Source organism: Pan troglodytes, chromosome 15, assembly GCF_028858775.2.
Source record: "Pan troglodytes isolate AG18354 chromosome 15, NHGRI_mPanTro3-v2.0_pri, whole genome shotgun sequence".
Taxonomy (NCBI): Eukaryota; Metazoa; Chordata; class Mammalia; order Primates; family Hominidae; genus Pan; species Pan troglodytes.
In genome coordinates this window covers 1,621,135-1,630,000 of record NC_072413.2, presented here as the reverse complement: position 1 = coordinate 1,630,000, position 8,866 = coordinate 1,621,135, and the positions used below count along the sequence as shown (strand labels likewise).

The 8,866-nt window shown below is 49.6% G+C and overlaps 1 pseudogene; it reads right to left on the bottom strand.

The window, feature by feature from the left end:
- Positions 1-3,376: 3,376 nt before the first annotated feature.
- LOC134808254 (cell division cycle protein 27 homolog) lies at positions 3,377-6,841 on the bottom strand (annotated as a pseudogene).
- Positions 6,842-8,866: the final 2,025 nt, after the last annotated feature.

Here is an 8,866-nt window from a genome sequence, read left to right as displayed (position 1 = left end):
GTAGGCGAATGCTGCTGCTGCTCTTGTTGCTGTTGTTGTTGTTGTCGTTGCTGTTGTCGTTGTCGTTGTTGTTGTCGTTGTTTTCAAAGTATACCCCGGCCACCGTTTATGTGATCAAAAGCATTATAAAATATGTGTGATTATTTCTTGAGCACGCCCTTCCTCCCCCTCTCTCTGTCTCTCTGTCTGTCTCTGTCTCTCTCTTTCTCTGTCTGTCTTCTCTCTCTCTCTCTCTCTCTCTCTGTGTCTCTCTCTCTCTGCCTGTCTGTTTCTCTCTCTCTGTCTCTCTCTCTCTGCCTGTCTCTCTCACTGTGTCTGTCTTCTGTCTTACTCCCTTTCTCTGCCTGTCTGCCTGTCTGTCTGTCGGTCTCTCTCTCTCTCTCTCTCTCCCCCTGTCTGTATGTTTCTCTCTGTCTCTGTCTCTCTCTCTCTCTCTGTGTCTCTCTCTCCGTCTCTGTCTTTCTCTGTCTGTCTGTCTCTCTCTTTCTTTCTCTCTGTCTCTCTCTGCCTGTCTCTGTCACTCTGTCTGTCTTCTGTCTTACTCTCTCTCTGCCTGCCTGTCTCTCTCACTCTCTCTCTCTGCGTGTCTCTCTCTCTCTTTCTTTCTCTCTGTCTCTCTCTGCCTGTCTGTCTCACTCTGTCTGTCTTCTGTCTTACTCTCTCTCTGCCTGCCTGTCTCTCTCACTCTCTCTCTGCGTGTCTCTCTCTCTCTCTCTCTCTTTCTGTCTGTTTCTCTCTGTCTCTCTCTGTCCGTGTCTGTCTTTCTTTGTCTGTCTCTCTTTGTCTTTCCTTCTCTCTGTCTCTGTCTCTCTCATTGTGTCTGTCTTCTGTCTTAGTCTCTCTGTCTCTCTCCCTGTCTGTCTGTTTGTCTCTCTCTCTCTCTCTCTGTCTTTGTCTTTCTTTCTCTCTGTCTCTGTCTCTCTGTCTCTCTCTCTGTGTGTCTGTCTTCTCTCTTACTGTCTTTCTCTGCCTGTCTGTCTGTCTGTCTCTCTCTGTCTCTCTCTCTCTCTCTCTCTCTCTCTCTCTCTCCCCCCCCCCCGTCGGCTGTTTCTCTGTCTCTGTCTGTGTCTCTCTTTCTGTCTGTTTCTCTCTGTCTTTCTCTCTCTGTCTCTTTCTCTCTGTCTCTCTGTCTGTCTCTGTCTCTCTCTCTCTCTCTCTCTCTCTCTCTCTCTCTCTGTGTGTGTGTGTGGGGGGGGGTGTGGGGGGGTGTGTGTGTCTGCCTTCTGTCTTACTCTCTTTCTCTGCCTGTCTGTCTGCCTGTCTGTTTGTCTCTCTCTCTCTCTGCCTGTCTCTCTCCCTTCCTGTCTCTGTTTCTCTCTCTTTCTGTTTCTCTCTGTCTCTGTCCATCTGTGTCTTTCTCCGTCTGTCTCTTTATCTGTCTCTCTCTCTCTCTCTTTTTCTGTCTTTCCCTCTTTGTGTATCGTTGTCTCTCTCTGTCTGTCTCTGTCTCTGTCTCTCTGTCTCTGTCTCTCTGTCTCTCTCTCTCTCTCTCTCTCTCTCTCTGTCTGTCTGTCTGTCTCGGTCTCTGGCTCTGGCTCTCGCTATCTCCCGCCCTCTCTTTTTTTTGCAAAATAAGCTCAAGTACATCTAATCTAATCCCTCACCAAGGCCCGAATTCTTAACTTCTGACATCCCAGATTTGATCTCCCTACAGAATGCTGTACAGAACTGGCGAGTTGATTTCTGGACTTGGATACCTCATAGAAACTACATAGGAATAAAGATCCAATCCTAAAATCTGGTGTGGCTTCTCCCTCGACTGTCTCGAAAAATCGTACCTCTGTTCCCCTAGGATGCCGGAAGAGTTTTCTCCATGTGCATCTGCCCGTGTCCTAAGTGATCTGTGACCGAGCCCTGTCCGTTCTGTCTCAAATATGTATGTGCAAACACTTCTCTCCATTTCCACAACTACCCACGGCCCCTTGTGGAACCACTGGCTCTTTGAAAAAAATCCCAGAAGTGGTTTTGGCTTTTTGGCTAGGAGGCCTAAGCCTGCTGAGAACTTTCCTGCCCAGGATCCTGTGTGAACAAAAGTGCCTCTGCTGGGAGCTGGGATCGTCGGGACCATGCTTGCTAGCGCTGGATGAGTCTCTGGAAGGACGCACGGGACTCCGCAAAGCTGACCTGTCCCACCGAGGTCAAATGGATACCTCTGCATTGGCCCGAGGCCTCCGAAGTACATCACCGTCACCAACCGTCACCGTCAGCATCCTTGTGAGCCTGCCCAAGACCCCGCCTCCGGGGAGACTCTTGGGAGCCCGGCCTTCATCGGCTAAAGTCCAAAGGGATGGTGACTTCCACCCACAAGGTCCCCACTGAACGGCGAAGATGTGGAGCGTAGGTCAGAGAGGGGACCGGGAGGGGAGACGTCCTGACCGGCGATGAGTTCCCTAGGCTCTGGCCACCCCACCCACGCCCCACGTCCCACGTCCCGGGCACCCGCGGGACACCGCCGCTTGATCCCCTCCTCTGTCCACAGCCGGCCCCACCCCACCACGCAACCCACGCACACACGCTGGAGGTTCCAAAAGCACACGGTGTGAATAGAGCCTGACGGAGCGAGAGCCCATTTCACGAGGTGGGAGGGGTGGGGGTGGGGTGGGTTGGGGGTTGTGGGGTCTGTGGAGAGCCCGATTCTCCCTCTTGGGTGGCTACAGGCCAGAAATGAATATCGCTTCTTGGGCGGAGGGGCTTCCTTAGGCCATCACCGCTTGCGGGACTACCTCTCAAACCCTCCCTTGAGGCCACAAAATAGATTCCACCCCACCCATCGACGTTTCCCCCCGGGTGCTGGATGTATCCTGTCAAGAGACCTGAGCCTGACACCATCGAATTAAACACCTTTACTGGCTTGGTGGGTTTGTTTGTTTCTGAGATGGAGTCTTGCTCTGTCCCCCAGGCTGGAGTGCAGCGGCGTGATCTCAGCTCACTGGAACCTCTGCCTCCTGGGTTCAAGTGATTCTCCTGTCTCAGCGCCACCATGGCCGGCTCATATCTTTTTTTTTTTTTTTTTTTAGTAGACACGGGGTTTCACCCTCTTTCATTGGTTTTCACTGGAGATTCCAGATTCGAACCACACCTCATTCTGTGCCACAGAGAGACTTCTTCTTCTTCTTCTTCTTTTTTTTTTTAAGTGCAACGCAACATGTCTGCCTTATTTGAGTGGCTTCCTATATCATTATAATTGTGTTATAGATGAAGAAAAGGTATTAAACACTGTGCTAATGATAGCGAAAGTGAAGACAAAAGAAAGGCTATCCATTTTGTGGTTAGAATAAAGGTGCTCAGTATTTAGAGCTACCTAAACACGTCAGCATTTACACTCTTCCTAGTCAAAGCTGGCCGATCTGAATAATCCTCCTTGAAACACAATTTTTGATAGGGTTAAGATTTTTTTAGGAATGCGACTCCTGCAAAAGAGCTGAACAGACAATACACATTTTAAAACATCACAACACAAGGATCAACCAGACTTGGGAAAAAATCGAAAACGACACAAGTCTTATGAAGAGAACTGAGTTCTTAAAATAGGACGGAGAACATAGCCATCGGAAGAGAAGGCAGTATTGGCAAGTTGATTGTGACGTTGGTCAGCAGTAGCTGGCACTATCTTTTTGGCCATCTTTCGGGCCACGTAACTACTACAGCAAAATGAGATATGATCCATTGAACAACATATTCGCAAATCAAAAAATGTTTCCGTAATATAATGCTTCAGATTTAGAAGCAAATCAAATGATAGAACGCCACTGCTGTAATAAGTCACCCCAAAGACCACCGTATCTGACAAAATAACTACCACAGGGTTATGACTTCAGAATTATACTTTCTCTTGATATTTACTTATGTATGTATTTATTTTTTTAATGTATTTCTCTTGAGACGGCGTCTCGCTCTGTCGCCCAGGCTGGAGTGCAATGGTGTGATCTCGGCTCACTGCAACCGCCACCTCTCCGGGTTCAAGCGATTCTCCTGCCTCAGCCTCCCGAGTAGCTGGGACTACAGGGGCCCACCACCACGCCCAGCTAATCTTTATACTTTTAATAGAGACGGGGTTTCACCGTGTTGGCCCGGATGGTCTCGATCTCTTGACCTCGTGACCCGCCCGCCTCGGCCTCCCAAAGTGCTGGGATGACAGGCGTGAGCCACTGCGCCCGGCCTTCTCTTGACGTTTAAACTATGAAGTCAGTCCAGAAAAATGCAATCAATGTCAACGGTGAGTATGCTGTTGAGGCAGAGGGAGGACCACACTTTCTCATGTCTTATTCAGTTGATCACAATAGGACCTAGGTAGTAATTTCCTATGTGCCCACTTATACACGAGTACAAAAGAGTAAAACAGAGAGACCGCTACATGAAAGGGTACGTGAAGTTCTTCATAGTAACTCCGTAAACTGGAACACTGTCAAAAAGCAGCAGCTCGTGAGTTGTTTCCATCTATTTTTCTATTCTCCAATAAGCGAACTATGCTATTCCTTTCCAATCTCCCAAGCGCTCCTTGTCCCCATCACCACTTCGGTGCTCGAAGAAAAAGTAACGAATCAAGTCACACAACTAAAGAAACACATACACGAACCAAAGACAACTACAGCGTCTGCAAAAGTTTGCTAGAAGACTGAAACTGTTGAGTATAAGGATCTGGTATTCTAGGATCATGAGTTCATTTCAGAGTTTGTTCAAGACATACGTTTCATAAGGAAACATCTTAGTTAGAAGTTATTCAGCACTATGTACCATCCCTAAGTATTTTTAACCAAATTCGTGACAATAAAGAGCTATCTAACCAGAAAAACTAGCGAGTACCGGCACCATCCATAGGGCTTTGTCTTTACACTTCATTACCACTTACCATGCCTTACAATGTCTGGGATTGACCCTGATAGCATTTCGAAAACAAGCTGATGCTTTGTCCAATTCTTCAGTGAAGACAAGCTCACGCCCTAATGCACTATAGGCATAAGCATCATTTGGATCCACTTCGAGAGTTCTCTGGAAGAATTGAATCGCAATATCGTGTTCCCGTTGCAGACCGAAACAGTTCCCTGCAGCACACCAGGCCTCTGGCTGGCGAAGTTTTATCCCTGTCTGTGAAGTCTTTGGACAGAACTGAAAGAGCAACATCTTTCGGAGGATGCCAAAGTGTTGTAGAGCAGATCTCCATGCCTTCGACTCTGTAATTCTCAATCCTTCTAACCTCTGAGAATTTTCTTTCAGCTTGCGTGGACTCTGAAAGTTTAAAATAGGCCCTTCCAATTTGGCACGGTACCCAACCGGTATTGCGGTGGTGAGAAGCTAGATGGCTCAAGATACTGACTGACAGCTTCTTTGCCGTGGTGAGAACACAAAGCTAAATAACCTTTCCCCCTTTCACGAGGAAGGCTCATCAAGCCTTCCGCTGCTGCTGCTTTTTGTAGATTAAAAGCCTGAATCTGAGGCGCGATTGCGGCTATTTTCCCTTCTGGAATGATGGAAGAGTCCCATTTTGTCACTTCCATGGCTATCACTTACGTTCGGTGGAGTTATTCCTCCTTTATTAGCTTTACTTTTTGTTTTTCTGTTTGGGATTTTAGGTGGAAACTTCCCTTTTAATTTTCTCCTATTCTCCTCGGTTGTGGAGCTGTCACTAGTCAAGAGTCGTGAATTTCTTCGAGGCGGCGCATTTGGGGGAGATGCCGTAGTGGGGCTCAATACCTGAGGTGTTGCCCTTGTCGGCGCACCAGAACTTTGTGTTTTTGCAAGAATTGGGGTTACCTTTCGGCTCTTTCCCCTCTGCGAGAAGACAGACTGTGTTCCGGTTTGGCCGATTCTGGCAACAGACTTTTTTGAAGGGGCTCCGGCGGATGGCACGTCAACGACAGAAGGTGTCTAATACCAGTGCAGTTTTGTCCATAGGATCCGTCTCCGGGACTTGGGGCTTCTAATGGCAAAATGCCAACGCTTGGGGCTCATGGACTAACTGCTGCTGGTCCTCCTAATACACTTCGACCAGTTTTTGGTTTATGTTGAACCTGTTTAGATCATATGGAAGTTCCTGTTCCCAGTGGGACCGTATCAGGTGAAAGGACAGCTGAATCGATAGAAGACACTGGGGAGTCTGTATTCAAGGAGTACTTTGAATTGGAAGATTCTCAATTCAATCCGTTTAATTCAACGGTGTCCTGGGGTGTTTCCGTAAGAACGGTCTCAGGCTGTCTGTGACATAAACTAGGACGAGGTCCCAGTGTTTTGGCGCAACACTTGGACAGGCAGTTGCTAAAGCTCTCTAGAGATGTGAATCAAAATGTTTGGTCAGGATCTGGCTTTTCCCCCCTGTTTCACATCATGATTCAAAGGGACACCAGAGGAAAGGATTTCAACGAAGGCTCTTTTGGTCACATTCTGACCCTTTGGTAAGCCGATCTGCCTTGCAATATACATGTCCCAACGATGGAAGGGGAAAGCGAGCTGAATCAGCGAACTCAGGAACAATAATATCATCATGGCTTTTCTGCTTATGAAACACTCCACCCGATAAGATTTGATCCCCTTCTGCAAGCTTGCTGAGACCAACACAACATTTCGCAAGCAGGTATTTGCATTGCGGTGTAGTACAACTGTGTCCTTTCCAGAGTCTATATGTTTTATAGGCCTTTCCTGAGCGGTAAGAAGAGGTTGCCAGTAAAAAACAAGGCTTCTTCTGAGTGTACTTCTGCATAGAGGCGTTCTGCGAGGAAAACCGCATCTCGGTAGGCATAGTGGCTTCGTGCTTGCCATATAGCAGCCTGGACGGGTCCCTGCAGCACCGCCATCCTCGAGGCTCAGGCCCACTTTCTGCAGTGCCTCAGGCACCGCCCCCCCACCCCCCCACCCCCCACCCCCATAGCGGCTCCGGCCCGGCCAGCCCCGGCTCATTTAAAGTCACCAGCGACCGTTACCGACCGTTTACCGTGGGATGGGGGAGTCCGAGCCAGAATGACTTCTTTATCCTGCCGACTCTGGAAAGCCCGGCCCCTTGTGATCCATTGCAAACCGAGAGTCACCTCGTGTTTAGAACACGGATCCACTCCCAAGTTCAGTGGGGGGATGTGAGGGATGCGGCAGGTAGGACGAAGGACTCTCTTCCTTCTGATTCGGTCTGCACAGTGGGGCCTAGGGCTGGAGCTCTCTCTGTGCGGACCGCTGACTCCCTCTACCTTGGGTTCCATCGGCCCCACCCTGGAACGCGGGCCTTGGCAGATTCTGGCCCTTCCTGGCCCTTCAGTCGCTGTCAGAAACCCCATCTCGTGCTCGGATGCCCCGAGTGACTGTGGCTCGCACCTCTCCGGAAACATTGGAAATCTCTCCTCTACGCGCGGCCACCTGAAACCACAGGAGCTCGGGACACACGTGCTTTCGGGAGAGAATGCTGAGAGTCTCTTGCCGACTCTCTCTTGACTTGAGTTCTTCGTGGGTGCGTGGTTAAGACGTAGTGAGACCAGATGTATTAACTCAGGCCGGGTGCTGGTGGCTCGCGCCTGTAACCCCAGCACTTTGGGAGGCCGAGGCCGTAGGATCCCTCGAGGAATCGCCTAACCCTGGGGAGGTTGAGGCTGCAGTGAGTGAGCCATAATTGTGTCACTGCGCTCCAGTCTGGGCGAAAGACAGAATGAGGCCCTGCCACAGGCAGGCAGGCAGGCAGGCAGGCAGGCAGGCAGGCAGGCAGGCAGAAAGACAACAGCTGTATTATGTTCTTGTCAGGGTAGGAAGCAAAAATAACAGAATACAGCACTTATTTTTTTTTTCCCCTTCGGACGGAGTTTCACTCTTGGTGCCCACGCTGGAGTGCAGTGGCACCATCTCGGCTCACCGCAACCTCCACCTCTCGCGTTCAAACGATTCTCCTGCCTCAGCCTCCTGAGTAGCTGGGATTACAGGCAGGGGCCACCACACCCGGCTGATTTTGTATTGTTAGTAGAGACGGCATTTCTCCATGTGGGTCAGGCTGGTCTCGAACTGGCGACCCCAGTGGATCTGCCCGCCTCGCCCTCCCAAAGTGCTGGGGTGACAGGCGTGAGCCATCGTGACCGGCCGGCTACGTTTTTTTTTTTAAATTATTTTACTTTTTTTTAGTTTTCAATTTTAATCTATTTATTTATTTATTTACATTTATTGATTTATGTATTTACTTATTTATTTATTTTCGAGACAGACTCTCGCTCTGTTGCCCAGACTGGAGTGCAGCGGCGCGATTTCGGCTCACTGCAAGCTCTGCCTCCCGGGTTCACGCCATTCTCCTGCCTCAGCCTCCCAAGTAGCCGGGACTACAGGCGCCCACCACTGTGCCTGGCTGACTTTTTGTATTTTGAGTAGAGATGGGGTTTCACTGTGGTAGCCAGGATGGTCTCGATCTCCTGACCCTGTGATCCGTCCACCTCGGCCTCCCAAAGTGCTGGGATGACAGGCGTGAGCCACCGCCCCCGGCCTATTTATCTATTTATTAACTTTGAGTCCAGGTTATGAAACCAGTTAGTTTTTGTAATTTTTTTTTTTTTTTTTTTTTTTTTTTGAGACGAGGTTTCACCGTGTTGCCAAGGCTTGGGCCGAGGGATCCACCGGCCCTCGGCCTCCCAAAAGTGCGGGGATGACAGGCGCGAGCCTACGGCGCCCGGACCCCCCCTTCCCCCCTCCCCCGCTTGTCTTCCCGACAGACAGTTTCACGGCAGAGCGTTTGGCTGGCGTGCTTAAATTCATTCTCAATAGAAATTTGGGGCGTCAGCTTCTGGCCTCATGGACTCTGAGCTGAGGAGTCCCCTGGTCTGTCTATCACAGGACCGTACACGTAAGGAGGAGAAAAATCGTAACGTTCAAAGTCAGTCATTTTGTGATACAGAAATACACAGATTCACCC